At 41.5% G+C, this 18,172-nt stretch overlaps 1 protein-coding gene across 1 annotated transcript in view; it reads left to right on the forward strand.

Moving 5' to 3' along the window:
* Positions 1-18,172, forward strand: part of LOC141763118 (uncharacterized) — a 92,696-nt gene that overhangs the window by 27,266 nt on the left and 47,258 nt on the right. The window contains exon 3 of the mRNA XM_074627442.1: positions 5,639-5,705. The gene's annotated coding sequence lies outside the window, so the exon portion shown is untranslated. The remainder of the gene's footprint in view (positions 1-5,638; positions 5,706-18,172) is intronic.

Here is an 18,172-nt window from a genome sequence, read left to right on the forward strand (position 1 = left end):
TTACACTCATGTCTGTAAACAGAGGCACATGTTGCTGGTGCCAGAAATATGCCCATCACAAGTTTGCCTTTATGATGCCGGGAGTCTCCTCAAAGAGCTTGTTTCCACTAATAAAAGAAAAATAAAAGATCTTCTTTTAAAAAAAAGAACATCACTTCATGAATCCAAAACAAGTGCTCACAGTTTGTAGACCCGACGGTAACTTAGGTACGATTTAAAAAGGTGCCGTTGTACAGTACATCCATGTTTATGTGCATATAGGTGCAGTATTTCTGCTGTGTTCATGTTACAATAGGAACGTTGACCGATTAATGCTAACAAATAATTTAAAAAAAGCTGAGCTTAAAGGAGAGTATTTGGTCCACCTTAAAGGTCAGCCCACCTTAAGTGAGCCTGTGCCAGGGGTCAGGTCTAACCCCTTCACTTTAATCAGCAGGTAGCTGGCAAGCAGGACACAGGAACTTGGTTTGACCATAGACTGTATATAAAGATGGATGACATGACAGCTCCACTGAAGGGAAGCCAAAACATATGGATCGCCCCCTGGTGGCTGGCTGCAGTATAGGTCATAAGACACGCCCCCTCCAACTAAAAAGACAAAGTACACGTCAAATTTTTCTGATCGATGTTTTTTAGGTAGTTCTTATCACGCTGATGAATGTTCAAGTGTTCATTTTTTGGTTTTAATGAGTTATTTGATGCAATAAAAAGGGGGCGAAACGTCATGATTGACAGCTGCTCTGAGTGAAGTAGTGGCAGCCGGATGCTCGAGAAGAGATGCAACTTTAACTTTCCATAACTAGAACCTCTGTAATAGAGCATGTGTCAATATGATCATAAATGTAGTTATAGAGATATTATGGTTAGCTTTTGTGTCTTTCTAGCCGAACAGCTATCATGGTGCTAACGTAGCAGCTAGGTGGCTCGATCTATAAATAAAATAGAGTAAAATTGTACAACTTAAATACAATAAAATAAGTGTTTGATAAAATAACATATAATAGGATAAAATTGTACAACTTAAATACCATTGAATAAGTGATTAATGAAATAAAAATAAAATAGAATACTATTTAGCAACTTATATACATGAAATAATTGATTAATGAAATAACAATAAAATAGAATACTATTCTACAACTTAAATAAAATAAGTGATTAATATACTACCAATAAAATAGAATACAATTTAACAACTTAAATACATGAAATAAGTGATTAATGACATAACAATGAAATAAAATACAATTTAACAACTTAAATACATAAAATAAGTGATTAATATACTAACAATACAGTAGAAAACAATTCTACAACTTAAATACATAAAATAAATGATTAATAAAATAACACAAAATAGAATACAATTTAACAACTTAAATACTAGCGCTAACAAGCTGCGGCTGTGCTCGGCTCGAGATTGGCTGGGGCGGGTGTATGGGCAGGACCTCGACTCAGTTGCCCGTTTTGCTCCTACACTGCAGCTGGTGGTAAATGATGGATTCAACCTGTGTGTGCATCGGCTAATGTTGCAGCTGGGCGGTTTGTTAGGCACTAAAACCACAGCACCGCTGCATGCAACGCACTAATCTTGTTGGTTAAAGGTTAATGATCAATTAACGAAGGTCAAAATTCTGTCAAAATTAGCATCCCTATGCCGAAGGCATGGTAATAACATGTATGAAACTGATTTGTTTTCCATTAAATGTGCTGTAGGTTAGGTTTGAATCAATAAGACGCATGATTCCTTCTTTTATCCAGGCTGCGTAAATATTGAAAACAATGGCCAAACATTTTTCAGCATTCATTCAATTCATAATGCATTTCCATTCATACTGTAATTTATAGTTGAGAGATCAGACTCAGTGAGTGAAATGGAAGCATATCACATTGATTCCCTTGAAAGCGTTCGCACACCCTCCTGTGCCAGAAAGTAGTTTTTAAAAAGCAGATTTTCAACAAGTTCCCCACAATGGGAACATCATCCCTCCACCCTGGAGCATTTCAGTAAATGTCTTTGTAAAGACTGTTTTCATGGCACTTTTGCTTTATTAGACAGTAAAAAGGAAGCTGAAACAAAGGGAAGTAACAAGCAGTAAAGGTCCAGGCTGGTTTTAAGTCAGAAAAATGCCTTTACATGGTAGTTGACAGGGCTGTCCAGACGTTACCCTTTTAGAGAAATGTCTCCGTATTTCTGTGTCTGTGTGAAATGTGTAATAGCCTCAAGTAATATCCCATAAGTCAAATTAATAAGTTCTCAAACAACTGTTTCTAAAAGCTGACCCAACATTAAATCTCTTCAACCGCTCTCAATTTACAGTATATTTTATTGTGGTTTGATGCCATTTACAATACGTAGGGCCATTTAAAAAATTGTTTCCTTCACAATGGAGGCGATCCATCACCTCTGGCTCGTTTTTAATCCCAGGTGACTGAAGCATCTGTCAGGATGACTGAATGTTGATAGAGCGGTACAGGAGGGAGAAAGGGAGAGGAAGGGAGGGGATGCAGATCCAGCCAGGAGTGATGGCTTTGAGACAGCCAGAATCTCATCGAGATGTGATGAGTATCACTCAACAGCAAGCGTATGTGTGTGTGTAAGATATAGGACACACAGAAACTTCATAAAATACATAAATAGAAGCTAATTTTTCCATCTGATGGATGTTTTTATCCAGAACAATATCCTGGCTGTGCGTATTAAGGTGGCACCAACAACCCTGGCAGAGATAGTGTCATACTTTATCCACTGATGGTATACGGGACCAACAGATGGTCTACTGGAAGTAACGAATGGAAGTGCATTCGAGGGCAGACGCTCAGGAAAGTCCATCTTTAACAGACAAGGTTATCAGATATTCATGGTGCCTAATTAAACAAGTACAACCTGGGTTCAGTCCCACAGCACATTTCCTAGTGACCTAATTAATTTTTTGGTTTATTGGAATATGATTTCAGCTCTCGGGCTCTCAAGTTCATCAACTGCCCTCCTCTCTGCTTTTGCGATGTTGCATGCGTGGCTTGATGGTTAATGTTAAAGAAGTTTGTGTAACTTTTTCCTCTCAACCTACCGTGTCTGCTTCGACAGTTGATGATTTCTTACATGTCCCAAAATGCAATTTGATAGACTTGAACAGTGTGGGTTTTAAGAAACCAACTTTACTTTTACACTACTGCTACATCCCCCATGTAGATCCACAATCAATCAAACTTTATTTGTATATATGACAAGCCAAAAATAAGACAGAACAAGTGTGGACCATGAAAACAGAAAAGAAAAATAATAATTTTAACAATTTGAGACCAATTCACTTGAGACAATAAAATGATAAAAATGTAATAAAATAGAAGTAAAAGCTAAAATAACAGTAGTAAAACAGCGTGAAGTAAAAACTATATTATTTAAATAAATGAATAAATAAATAATTCAAAATAAGAAATACAAATATATAAATAAAATAGAATAAAATAACAATAAAATAGAATACAATTATACAACTTAAATACAATAAAATAAATGATAGATAAAATAGAATAAAAGTATACAACTTAAATACAACAAAATAAATGATTTAAAAATAACAATAAAATAGCAAACAATTTTACAAATTAAATACAATAAAATAAGTGATTGATAAAAAAACAATACAATATGTTAAAATTGGACAACTTACATACAATAAAATAAGTGATTAATAAAATAACAATAAAATAGAATACAATTTTACAACTCGAACACATAAAATAAGTGATTCATGAAATAACAATAAAATACAATAAAATTCTACAACTTAAATAAAATAAAATAAGTGATTAATAAATCAACAATAAAGTAGAATAAAATTCCACAACTTAAATGCATAAAATAAGAGATTAATAAAATAATGATAAAATAGAATAAAATTCTACAACTTAAATAAAATAAAATAAGTGAAAGACTCATTCCCTACCCGGAGTAGGCAATCCATCGGTTTCCTGCTGAGAACCATGGCCTCAGATTTAGAGGTACTGATCCTCATCCCGGCCGCTTCCCACTCGGCTGTGAACCGATCCAGTGAGTGCTGGAGGTCGCAGGCTGATGATGCCAACAAGACCACATCATCTGCAAAAAGCAGCGATGAGATCTTCAGCACACCAAACTGCAAACCCACCTCCCCCCGACTACGCCTCGATATCCTGTCCATGAATATCACGAACAGGACTGGTGACAGAGCGCAGCCCTGGCGGAGGCCAACCCCCACCGGAAACGAGTCCGACTTATTGCCGAGAACCCGAACAAAGCTCTCGCTTTGGGCGTACAAGGATTGGATGGCCCTGAGAAGTGCCCCCCTCACCCCATACTCCCGCAGCACCCCCCACAGTATCTCCCGGGGGACCCAGTCATACGCCTTCTCCAAGTCCACAAAACACATGTAGACTGGATAGGCACAATAAAGTAAGTGATTAATAAAATAACAATAAAATATAATAAAAATATACAACTTAAATACAATAAAATAAGTGATTAATAAAATAACAATAAAATAATATAAAATAAAGTAAGTGGATAAAATAATGTAAAAAAATGTCTATAAATCATTCTTAATCACAGGCTTGGCTGAATAGGTTTTAAGTTTACGGTTAAAGATTTCAACATTCATAAGCAGAAAGTTGGATGACCTGCACAGTATACAGTATATTAAGGCAGGAAGTGAGTGTGCCGAGGTCCCAGTTGTGGGTGGATGTGCAGCACATTCAACATTCATGACTGTAACCAAGACCCTTCTCTAACCTTAAAGTTGCCCTGTGGGGTTTTCTTGTACACAAACAAAAGTTGTTTATATTCAGTGTTTCTCACTAAAACTCATTGTGTGCATCCTTGAGGTCTAACAAACAAACATTTCCTTCCTCATAAAACATTTTCAAAGTGAATTGTTAAAGATATGTTAAATTTTGCATTGTTTACATCCATATTTGCTCACTATTAGTCTTCTTCTTCACTGCCTTTTTTGGCGCATTGCTACGCTTGTTGCCTGTGCGCGTGCATGTGCGTCCTCCTGCATGTGCACAATACAAACAAATCAGAGACCCACTCATAAAAACACTGCTCCATAGCGCCACTAGTGGTCAAAAACTTCACAGGGTACCTTTAATTGCCTCATCCTAGCCGTAGTTTGTTTTCTATAACTACGATCTTTCCCTGATCTTAAAGGAATATTTCACCCACAAAAGGACCATTGTACAGCATACACTCATCTGTGTTTTAAATAGTAGGGCTGGGACGATACACCTATTTCCCAATTCAATACTATTACGATACTTGGGTGCCAATTTGATATGTATTGCGATTTTGAAGTATTGCGATTCGATAGTGCGATTTATTGTGATTTTTGTTAACTTTTTTAACACTAGACCGTAGGAAAAAGTTGAATCATACACTTCTAGGGACTTTTACTTTGGAAAATTTATAAATTAATACAGTTAGAATGTTTCAGTTGTTACATACATGTTTCCATATATGTATTTTGTGCATACAGTTCCCCAATGTGTGAAACCCCATGTGTTTCCATCCTTTACTGGACGTTTTGATATAGTTTTGCTGTTGTTAAACGCTGCCCCCATTTACTTCAATTCATCAAAGCTTTTCTCCTTTTCTTAGGGTTCTTGTTCACCGCGGAGGCATGCGAGAAAACAACATTAACATCAAGAATTCAAGGCAACACAGGGTGAGTAACTGATTTACAAATGGTCGTTTTGTGGGTGAAGTATTCCTTTAAAGAGCAACGTTACACCGCGTTTTATCTTGAACATGCCTCCTTTATAAAGTCAAAAATGCATAAATGAATATGTAACTACTTTAAAAAGTTTAGGAGACCTTATCTCTTCATGGTTTCAATAATAAGCACTTGTTACGGTTAGGGAATCGTGATCTCTTTCCATAAAGTACATTGTAAAAGTCATAACAGGAATAAAAAATACACTCTGGAGAAATTAATATCTAAGATATGATGGAGACACAGCTGTCACTTAAGCTGCAACACATACATAGTCTCATTTGAAGAGCAGTTAATTGATTAATTGGTTTTCTGCGTCTGTAGAGTTGAAATATGACTATAACATTAATTTAATATGACAACATGAACAACATAAGCTAGTAAACCAAATAACAAATGGCCGCCCATTAGAATCATTGCACTGATAAATCATATTTGTACCTCTGTGTTGTAAAAGCCTGTAAACCCGAGGTACGGTCCTCCCATCTGCTCCGACAAAAACAGTGCTGCAGGCTTTTACAGTTGTCGCCAATTAACACTCACACACCTGCGTCTGCGTCTTTACACTGTAAATTCCTCCCGTCAAACCGTCCAATGTAAATGTCATGAAACCAATTTGCTTGTCCGGTCGAAGACCCAGAGAGAGGGTGTTGAAATTGTAATTACGCTCCCCGACGTCGCCACAACCTGCCCTCCCTCGCCGTATCTCCAACTGCTCGCATAATTGATTAATAATAGTAATTGCTAATACATAATGGATAATAATGGTAAAATGATAATTAGCACTGAGAAGGCCTTCAGCAGTTTTTCCCATTCAACGGTCAATGAGACTGTGGATACAAAGAATTCAGAGCACCTGTCACATGTAATGAGGGAAAAATGTCTTATTAAAAGGAGATTGTCTGGTTAATAGTTTTTTGCATCTTACCTGTGCAATCACTTTATAATGTGGATGATCAAGATTGTATAAAATTGAAGATAATAACATTAAAAAGTCTACAAAAAAATGGAAAGTACTGGAAGGCGTTAATTAAACGTTCTCCAAAGAAAAAGTAGAAGAAAATCAATATGAACCCTCAGTGTTTGCATTGTTTGCAAGAAAAATATGTGTACATTAGGACGCGTTAACGTAACATGCCATTTTTAGGTTGTAGAAGGGTAGTAGCGTAGTTTTTTAGTTTGTAGTTTTAAAGCTAGTGTGACGATACTGGTATCATATGAAACTAGAAAACGGTACTAGCTTGTCATGAAGGAGGTTAAATAATGCTCCAAACTTACGCTCAATTGTGGCGAGGAAAAACTGGCCTGGCCATTTTCAAAGGGGTCCCTCGACCTCTGACCTCCAGATCAGTGAATGTAAATGGGTTCTATGGGTACCCACGAGTCTCCCCTTTACAGACATGCCCACTTTATGATAATCACATGCAGTTTGGGGCAAGTCATAGTCAAGTCAGCACACTGACACACTGACAGCTGTTGTTGCCTGTTGGGCTGCAGTTTGCCATGTTATGATTTGAGCATATGCTGTTATGCTAAATGCAGTACCTGTGAGGGTTTCTGGACAATATTTGTCATTGTTTTGTGTTGTTAATTGATTTCCAATAATAAATACATACATTTGCATAAAGCAGCATATTTGTTCACTCTCATGTTTATAAGAGTATTAAATACATGACCAATTTCCCTTTAAGGTGCATTTTGAACAGATACAAATTGTGGGACGAACTTGCGTTTAATCGCCATTAACTATGGACAATCATGCGATTAATCATGATTACATATTTTAATCGATTGACATCCCTAGTGTACATGCGTTCTACTTTAGCATTTTGTCAGATCTTAGTGTTTACAAGGTTTTTGGTAGATTTCACTGGATTCAGGATCATGTGGTCAAGGATTTAAAAGACTGCGGGGTCTCGAGGGTTAAACTATCCTCAAAAACTGAAGACTCTGCTGTTTTTCTTACAAGTCACCTTCCCGTAAAAGCACCGGCATACCTGAGCAGCAGCAGCATCATCCGAAGCCTTATTAGCAATCCAAACAGACTGCAGCTCGCTGCCCCGTGTACCTTATAAAAGTTGTTAAAATCCCAATAAAAGTGAGAGGGAAACGCTGCCTGGATGCTTAAGTGGCCGGCCTGGACAGCCACCTGCATCTATTCCTGTCTTCTTTTGCTTAATTAAGATACAGATGTCGGTTAATGAGAGCGGACGCCGCTAATGAGTGATGCTAAATCCAATGGGTCACAGTTGGCAGTGCCACATGCGCTGCTTTTGATCATGCTGGCTAGTGTCTCTCTGCCTCTGGAATTATACAGAAATTACACCGATCCCAGGCTATTTATTTATTCATTATTTGTCTTGTTTCATTTTCCTCCCATGGCTGCTTTTTTTTGTCCTATTTCTGGCTTTAAATCACAACTATTTGCTATTTTCAGAGTTTAAGACCATTTAAAATCACCCAAACTCGTCTCCCGCGCAACCACAGCCGAGCAGCTTCATTTGACAGGATAGAAAAACTCATTTCACCTCTCGCACACAACATCGGAATTAAATGACTTTTCCCTTTTAAAGCCCAGCACAGCACTTTTTCTTTCGACTGTGTATTACTTTTTTTTTTTATGGAAAACAGTAAAGTTGATGTAAGTATTACATTAAATTGCCTGTAAATGTACGCGTGAATGCATCCGGCCGAGATCCCTGCCGACTCCCAAGGTGGGTGAATGAGGGATTCGTTTTTAGAGAAGCGGAGAACGAGCCGTTAAGCCCGTGTTTGCACACTTTTTCTGCATTCCAGACGCTTCCACACTGAACTGAAGTGTGAGATGGCATCACGATTCACATGGCGTCCTCTGAAGCACGCACACAGCTCCCACTATGCCGGAGACTTCTGGCTAATCCAAGACCTTCATAAAGCATGTGTTGGGCCTTAGCGACACATCTGTCATTCTGACGTCCGCTAGCATGGTCTGGACTGTCGGTTTTCTAATCCATCTGTGCTCTGCAGAGACAGTCTGCTGCCAACTGGATCTTTGCTAAGCCTTTGGAGAAGCCGGCTGAACAGCAGCTCCTGCCAACTTGGTGAAAGTTTTTATTTATATCTTACCATTTATTTCGCCGATTCCTCTTCTTTTTTCCCCCCTTTGCCTGGTTAAGTGAGCATGTTGACAAGTGTTTTCTGATGCTAGTGCTATTTGCTTTGATGTTGCCAAGCGATCAGGAGTCCATGGAAAGGCAGTAACTTTAATCCCGAGCACCAAAGGCAGAATAAGGCCAATGACTTTGATCTCCCTCATGCAAAAAAACCCCAGTAATTTTCCACTGCAATGCCACCATGCTGGTAATATTGGATTAAAAACTCCCTCTTTTCTTCTGCTGTCCACTCATGTATGGCCTTAGGTGTGGCTGAGGTCTGTCAGGGACGCTTCGGCATGCTGCACAATAGAGATAGAGAGTGAGGGAGAAAGGGGGAAAAAAGAGGCAAGCAATTTTGACATCTTCAGTGCCACAGTGAGGCAATTCAGCACAGCAGAACAACATTTTCATGAGGGCATAAGAACTCAAAACTGGCACCGATTGTTGATGGACAACCTGTTGGTGATATTTCAGGCTCTACCTGTTTACAAGTGGTCGATAAGTAATGTAATAGTAAGCTAGATGTAAGGATTTGTGTGTTTGTGCCTCAGGCGTGGGCTAGCCGAAATCCAGCAGTTTTTGTGCCGGTGGTTTTTCTGAGCAATCAGAGGTCAGCGAGCTCATCCGCAGTTACTCCGATTCCTGTGAAAGAGCAGCGTCTATTATACAGCTGGGAGTCAAAGGGGCCACAGCAGTGTGAGGTTCAGATAATGAGTCATTACTGAAAATTAACAGCCGTGGTGATGGGCCATCTAATAGCAGCTGATGGATCCGGTAATAGGTTTTCAACAAGTGTTCATATTGTCATGACCAGCTTCATTACCAAAAGCATCTCCTGCACTACTCAACCTCGACACTGGTCAATTTCAAAAGACAAACGGCACAATTTTGCAGTTCTTTGCTAGCTGTAAAGATAATGAAGACTCAAGTTGGAGGCTAAACTACACTCTTAGAAATAAAGGTGTTAACTAGAACCATATTTTCCTTTTTGAGTACTGCTGGTAGAACCTTTTGTAAACCTAGAACTATGACTTTCAATACCGTCATAAATACACACGCTCCACTTTTTATGATGCTGTATTGATGTGATGTATTGTAGTGCACAGCACGCGCCGCTAGAGGTTGATCTCTATGTTGTAACAGATGATGGCGACTGAGTGTTTTGAGTTTGTAGCCACATGATTTTATTCAACTGCCAGTCTGCCACCGTCACCACCCGCATATCATCTCCGTTCATCCCACTGATGTGTCGGCACCATTGGTAATATCGGAGACGTTGTGACAGGCCGTGCCCAAGACGAGACAAGTTGGGTTTCCACCAGCCAGTGTATTGCAAGCCCGGCAGCCCATAGTGTTAGCGAGTGTGTGGTCGATGGAGAGAGCGAGTATCAGTAAGGTTATAGCTGTGAACGTAGCACTTCAGTGTGTGAACCGTTTTGGATATTTTGAATAAACGCTCCTGTGGCCTGCTTGGTATTGAGATTAAAGTGAAGGGGAGTTAGCCATTAATTTAGCCACACTTTGTGGCTCAGGCTCCTAGAACCCTTTTATATTCCAAGAGTCTCATCTAAAACCCACCCAGGGGCTTCTAACGAGAACCCTTTTGTACTCCAAGGGTCTCATCTAGAACCCACCCAGTGGCTTTTACTGAGAACCCTTTTACATTTCAAGGGTCTGATCTAAAACCCACCCAGGGGCTTTTACTGAGAACAGTTTAATATTCCAAGGGTCTCATCTAGAACCCACCCAGGGGCTTCTACAGAGAACCCTCTTATATTCCAAGGGTCTCATCTAGAACCCACCTAGTGGCTTTTACTGAGAACCCTTTTATATTCCAAGGGTCTCATCTAGAACCCACCCAGTGGCTTTTATTGAGAACCCTTTTATATTCCAAGGGTCTCATCTAGAACCCACCCAGGGGCTTTTACTGAGAACCCTTTTACATTCCAAGGGTCTGATCTAAAACCCACCCAGGGGCTTCTACAGAGAACCCTCTTATATTCCAAGGGTCTCATCTAGAACCCACCCAGTGGCTTTTATTGAGAACCCTTTTATATTCCAAGGGTCTCATCTAGAACCCACCCAGGGGCTTTTACTGAGAACCCTTTTACATTCCAAGGGTCTGATCTAAAACCCACCCATGGGCTTTTACTGAGAACAGTTTAATATTCCAAGGGTCTCATCTAGAACCCACCCAGGGGCTTCTACAGAGAACCCTCTTATATTCCAAGGGTCTCATCTAGAACCCACCCAGGGGCATCTACCGAGAACCCTCTTATATTCCAAGGGTCTCATCTAGAACCCACCCAGGGGCTTCTACAGAGAACCCTCTTATATTCCAAGGGTCTCATCTAGAACCCACCCAGGGGCTTCTACAGAGAACCCTCTTATATTCCAAGGGTCTCATCTAGAACCCACCCAGGGGCATCTACCGAGAACCCTTTTATATTCCAAGGGTCTCATCTAGAACCCACCCAGGGGCTTCTATCAAGAACCCTTTATATTCCAAGGGTCTCATATAGAACTCACCCAGGGCTTCTATCAAGAACCCTTTATTTTCCAAGGGTCTCATCTAGAACCCACCCAGTGGCTTTTATTGAGAACCCTTTTATATTCCAAGGGTCTCATCTAGAACCCACCCAGGGGCTTTTACTGAGAACCCTTTTACATTCCAAGGGTCTGATCTAAAACCCACCCATGGGCTTTTACTGAGAACAGTTTAATATTCCAAGGGTCTCATCTAGAACCCACCCAGGGGCTTCTACAGAGAACCCTCTTATATTCCAAGGGTCTCATCTAGAACCCACCCAGGGGCATCTACCGAGAACCCTCTTATATTCCAAGGGTCTCATCTAGAACCCACCCAGGGGCTTCTACAGAGAACCCTCTTATATTCCAAGGGTCTCATCTAGAACCCACCCAGGGGCTTCTACAGAGAACCCTCTTATATTCCAAGGGTCTCATCTAGAACCCACCCAGGGGCATCTACCGAGAACCCTTTTATATTCCAAGGGTCTCATCTAGAACCCACCCAGGGGCTTCTATCAAGAACCCTTTATATTCCAAGGGTCTCATATAGAACTCACCCAGGGCTTCTATCAAGAACCCTTTATTTTCCAAGGGTCTCATCTAGAACCCACCCAGGGACTTCTACAGAGAACCCTCTTATATTCCAAGGGTCTCATCTAGAACCCACCCAGTGGCTTTTACTGAGAACCCTTTTATATTCCAAGGGTCTCATCTAGAACCCACCCAGTGGCTTTTATTGAGAACCCTTTTATATTCCAAGGGTCTCATCTAGAACCCACCCAGGGGCTTTTACTGAGAACCCTTTTACATTCCAAGGGTCTGATCTAAAACCCACCCAGGGGCTTTTACTGAGAACAGTTTAATATTCCAAGGGTCTCATCTAGAACCCACCCAGTGGCTTTTACTGAGAACCCTTTTATATTCCAAGGGTCTCATCTAGAACCCACCCAGTGGCTTTTATTGAGAACCCTTTTATATTCCAAGGGTCTCATCTAGAACCCACCCAGGGGCTTTTACTGAGAACCCTTTTACATTCCAAGGGTCTGATCTAAAAACCCACCCAGGGGCTTTTACTGAGAACAGTTTAATATTCCAAGGGTCTCATCTAGAACCCACCCAGGGGCTTCTACAGAGAACCCTCTTATATTCCAAGGGTCTCATCTAGAACCCACCCAGTGGCTTTTATTGAGAACCCTTTTATATTCCAAGGGTCTCATCTAGAACCCACCCAGGGGCTTTTACTGAGAACCCTTTTACATTCCAAGGGTCTGATCTAAAACCCACCCATGGGCTTTTACTGAGAACAGTTTAATATTCCAAGGGTCTCATCTAGAACCCACCCAGGGGCTTCTACAGAGAACCCTCTTATATTCCAAGGGTCTCATCTAGAACCCACCCAGGGGCATCTACCGAGAACCCTTTTATATTCCAAGGGTCTCATCTAGAACCCACCCAGGGGCTTCTATCAAGAACCCTTTATATTCCAAGGGTCTCATCTAGAACCCACCCAGGGGCTTCTACTGAGAACACTTTTATATTCAAAGGGTCTCATATAGAACTCGCCCAGGGCTTCTATCAAGAACCCTTTATTTTCCAAGGGTCTCATCTAGAACCCACCCAGGGACTTCTACAGAGAACCCTCTTATATTCCAAGGGTCTCATCTAGAACCCACCCAGGGGCATCTACCGAGAACCCTTTTATATTCCAAGGGTCTCATCTAGAACCCACCCAGGGGCTTCTATCAAGAACCCTTTATATTCCAAGGGTCTCATCTAGAACCCACCCAGGGGCTTCTACTGAGAACACTTTTATATTCAAAGGGTCTCATATAGAACTCACCCAGGGCTTCTATCAAGAACCCTTTATTTTCCAAGGGTCTCATCTAGAACCCACCCAGGGACTTCTACCGAGAACCCTTTTATATTCCAAGGGTTTCATCTAGAATCCATCGGGGTTCTACCAAGAATCTTTTTATATTCCAAGGGTCTCATCTAGAACCTACCCAGGGGCTTTTACTGAGAACCCTTTTGTATTCCAAGAGTCTCATCTAGAACCCACCCAGGGGCTTTTACTGAGAACACTTTAATATTCCAAGGGTCTCATCTAGAACCCACCCAGGGGCTTCTACTGAGAACCCTTTTATATTCCAAGGGTCTCATCTAGAACCCACCCAGGGGCTTTTACTGAGAACACTTTAATATTCCAAGGGTCTCATCTAGAACCCACCCAGGGGTTTCTACAGAGAACCCTCTTATATTCCAAGGGTCTCATCTAGATCCCACCCAGGGGCTTTTACTGAGAACACTTTAATATTCCAAGGGTCTCATCTAGAACCCACCCAGGGGCTTCTACTGAGAACCCTTTTATATTCCAAGGGTCTCATCTAGAACCCACCCAGGGGCTTTTACAGAGAACACTTTAATATTCCAAGGGTCTCATCTAGAACCCACCCAGGGGTTTCTACAGAGAACCCTCTTATATTCCAAGGGTCTCATCTAGATCCCACCCAGGGTTCCTCATGAGGCAGATGTGGTGCAGTGCAACCCACGACATTCTTGGTTCACAATCATAGTTTTTTTGGGGGGAGGGGGTTGGGCAGGGAGGATCTTTTAATACCCACGTTAATACCCACGTTTCTTTGGATGAAAAGGGTTCTTAATGGAACCTTTTATTCTGTGTTCACACTACGAGTGACACAGCAGCAGGCTTTTGTTGGCTTTTCAGCGCTCCAAAGACACAGTGAAGCGTCAACCAGACATATGTTTTTGTCTCACCCTGTTCCCTAACCCTTCTACAAAAATTACTTCAGCTAGCTCTTATAAAGAAACCTTGAAAAACCTGTTCTTCAAAAAGGGTTCCTCAGAAGCAAATGGTTCTGGATAGAACCTCAGCTCTTCAGGAAGAACCCTTCTGAAACCAGTATTTCTAAGAGGGTACAGAACTATGTGAGCTGTTTCTGAGTAGACCAAGGTACATCAACACTGTGCTGATTTTTAAAAAACAAATCAATCTACAAACCCTTCACTTCCACCAGCATATGATTTGCCTTTGCATGTTTTTGAACATCTACTTCCTGTCAACATGTTCGCTCATTTTTCTTCAAAGACTTTCACCCTTAGTGCAGGTTTCACTTCTCGTTTAAATACGGCTTTTATCATCCTTTCATGCCGTGGACGAGTGACGGGTCCGGATGCCAAAATCAGATTTTGGTATCAGACCTTCAAAACAAGATATGTAATCTGTCACGGCCGCTTAGTGATCACACATCTACATATGTCTGGCGCGCTGTAGCTCCACGGCAATGTGATCAGATGGAGACCCAGCGGGAGAGAGCAACATAGATTTGTGTAAAAATGCAGATATTTTGTGGATATACCGTGTGATCTGGTGATATGAAATAACATACAGCTGTGAAAGTCTAGTATGGATTGCGGTGGTGCATCAGTTGCTCTTCAGAGACGGACACAGAAAATGACAGATTGCATTTCGGCGAGGAAGAGACTGAGAGGCTTAGCCTCTGACACGGCGGAGGTACAGAGAGCTGAGCAATCTCTCTTCAGGGTGAGCGGCTTTCCTTGTTTGGGGTGGAATAAGAGATTCTGGGGCAACACAAGAGCGAAGGGAAGGAGTCAGAAAAGAGGCGAAACACAAAGGAAATTGGAGTGGCAGGGTTTGAGACAGTGAGGTGAGAGAGGTGTGACAGAGTGCAGCAGAGACAGAGATCAGGTCATATTTCATCACTGTATGGACAGCGGAGGGGGGCTTAAAGCTTAAAAGAGATTGTCAACACTTGGTGTGTGATGCCGCCGGTACGCCGTGTTGACCCGTTCACGGAGCGAGCGAGGACTCGACAAACAAACAGATGAATTTGCTCATACCTGTGTGCAATGCCAACATTTTGCCGAGAATCCCCAGACACCCTCAGACTGAAGCGTGTGTTATCTGTGCGCATACGTCCACGTACAACAGATTAGTCGCTCATGTGTAGTGTGAGATCAAATGTGTTTACTGCTTTGAAATCTCAATGAAAGAGTCTCAGCGTGGGATTAATTATAAAAAGAGAAGTGAATGCTTTGTAACGTAGCTCACATGTTGTGATCAGATTAATGCTAGATCTAAAAAAAAATCTTATTCGGAAATTCATACATATACCAGAATTTTTTTTTACCTTTTAATTAGGGTTGTCAAAATTAATGCTAAAATAATGCATTAATGCAAATTACGCCACTAATTTCTTTAAAGCATTAACGCAACTTGTGCTATTTAAGGTCGTAGCATGCTCAGTTTTAAAGCTAGAGTGAAGATACAGGTATCATATGAAACTAGAAAAACTTAAAGAATCCATCGGTACCAACCATGTCGTACTAGCTTGCCGCTAAATGACGCTCCAAAGTTACGCTGAATTTTGGCGAGGAAAAACTGTCATGGGCATTTTCAAAGGGGTCCCCTTGACCTCTGACCTCCAGATATGTGAATGGGTACTATGGGTACCCACGAGTCTCCCCTTTACAGACATGCCTACTTTATCCAACTTTTATAATCACATGCAGTTTGGTGCAATATCATAGTCAAGTCAGCACACTGACACACTGACAGCTGTTGAATTTGCTTGAATTGAGTTTACCATGTTATGATTTGAGCATATTTTTTTATGCTAAATGCCGTACCTGTGAGGGTTTCTGGACAATATCTGTCATTGTTTTGTGTTGTTAATTGATTTCCAATAATAAATATATATATACATCTGCATAAAGCAGCATATTTGTCCACTCCCATGTTGATAAGAGTATTAAATACTTGACAAATCTCCCTTTAAGGTACATTTTGAACAGATAAAAAAATGTGTGATTAATTGGGATCAAATATTTTAATCAATTAACAGCCCTACTTTTAATATGTGCAAATAAACTCTCAAACTCACTGCTGTAATATGATTAAACAATCAATTCATTCTAACTATTATGCAAATATAAGTAATGGAAATTTGAACCGCACATATAGCTACCATTATCAGGAGTGTTATCTTTCTCTGTGGACATTTGGTTTCAAAGAGAGCACAGGGTTTAAATTTATTGCTGTCTGCCCCCCCACCCCAACATCATATCTGCCCTCATCGATCACAGTGGATGGTTTGGTCCAGATCCCGCCTTTAAGATGGATGTATCACTTTCCATGGCCCCTTTGAGATATGGTACCCTCCATGCATTCCACATGTAATAAAACGATCAATGTGGCGCACACACATGCTTTATTTCTCACTCCTTAGAATGAATCCATACGCCAACATGCAACATCCAGGGTGGAAAAAACATGAGTGTTTTGAGCAGCATTCTGTGACTGGGCTGCCTTTCGTCTTCAGTGGCGCCGGATTGGCAATGACGAGAGGCAATTTGTTGGCGAGCAGCAGGTGGTTGGGTTAATTGCCCACGGTGGCGGTCGGAGAGAAAGTGTCTCGCTGAGTGTGGAGTGCCTTCTGCACTGGCAGAGCTCGAGTCCGGATAAAGAACAGCAGTAAGCGTATTGTCATCTCCCACCTCGCCACCCTAATCAGCACCGCTATGCACTCCCATTGTTCAACCCAACTGGCTCGCTTCCCGGAGGAATTCTCCCTTTCTCTCTCTCTCTCTCTCTCTCCCCGTTTTTCTTCTATCCCAGTGCCACCCACATCCTCTTCTTTTCAATCCCTTTCATCTCCAAATTCACTTCTTTCCTCACATGTTGCTAATGCCGCTCGATCTCCCTCCCTCCCTCCATCCCTCCCTCATCTTCCTGAGCATTGAACTTCCATTTCTCCGGATCAATCTCCCTCTCTGCTTACCTTTCCTCCTTCCTCCTATCTCCCTATGCACCTTTCCCTTACTTCCTGTTATGTATACCCCACCTTGCTCCTGCCCTTTCCCCGTCTATCTCTACCCCCTTTCTTTTCTTTTTCTTCCCGGAGGAGCGTGATATTGATGTAAACACACACAGAGCCCTGAGTGCTTCTTAAGCTCCTCTGACCGATCCACAGGCCTCCCTCCATTGTCCCGGCAACTGTAGGAAGAGACTTGATTTCCAATAGGCTTATCCCACCAGTCCTCCCAGTGCCGCGTCCATAAAAAGATGGTGGTGGTGGGGTGGGGGGTTTGACTGGATTTCCGTGGGGCTTGGCTGGACTGACTCAGTGTCACAGCTCCACCGTGGTAATGGATCAAAGAGATGTGGGCGGCGGGTGAGCGGCAGCGGTCTAATTAAGTATTTCAGACCACGCCGGCAAAAATAGAAGTGGAACTAAAAGGACAGTTACGGCGATGATGGCTAAGGAAAGCGACACAGCCTCGCAAAACATATTTGATGAAATCAAGTCAAACTTTTGCAGATTATTCACGTGGACGCGAATAATGTGGAAATTGTGGTCCTCCGGCGCGACATGATTATGTGCCGGCAACAGTGGAGTGGAGATAACGCTATCACGTCTGAGAAACAGACAATTGTCCTCACCACGTAAACAACAATATAACAACTTGTGTTTTACCATGGCGGTGAGAGTAATCCTCTCTCTGTAGCATGACGTTCACTACTTCACAAGACGTCTAAGTGATGGATGTTTGGGTCAAGCGATTGACTTTGACGCAACACACTGTGGGTCACGTTCATGTACCAACAGTCTATGCAGCGCCCTTGTAACCGCAACTATGACTCCAATCTTCCCCTACTTCCTTTCTGATTTTCTAACCACTCTGTCTCCCAATTTTTTTGATTGATATCAAGCTTTT

This window comes from Sebastes fasciatus, chromosome 24, assembly GCF_043250625.1.
Source record: "Sebastes fasciatus isolate fSebFas1 chromosome 24, fSebFas1.pri, whole genome shotgun sequence".
Lineage (NCBI taxonomy): Eukaryota > Metazoa > Chordata > Actinopteri > Perciformes > Sebastidae > Sebastes > Sebastes fasciatus.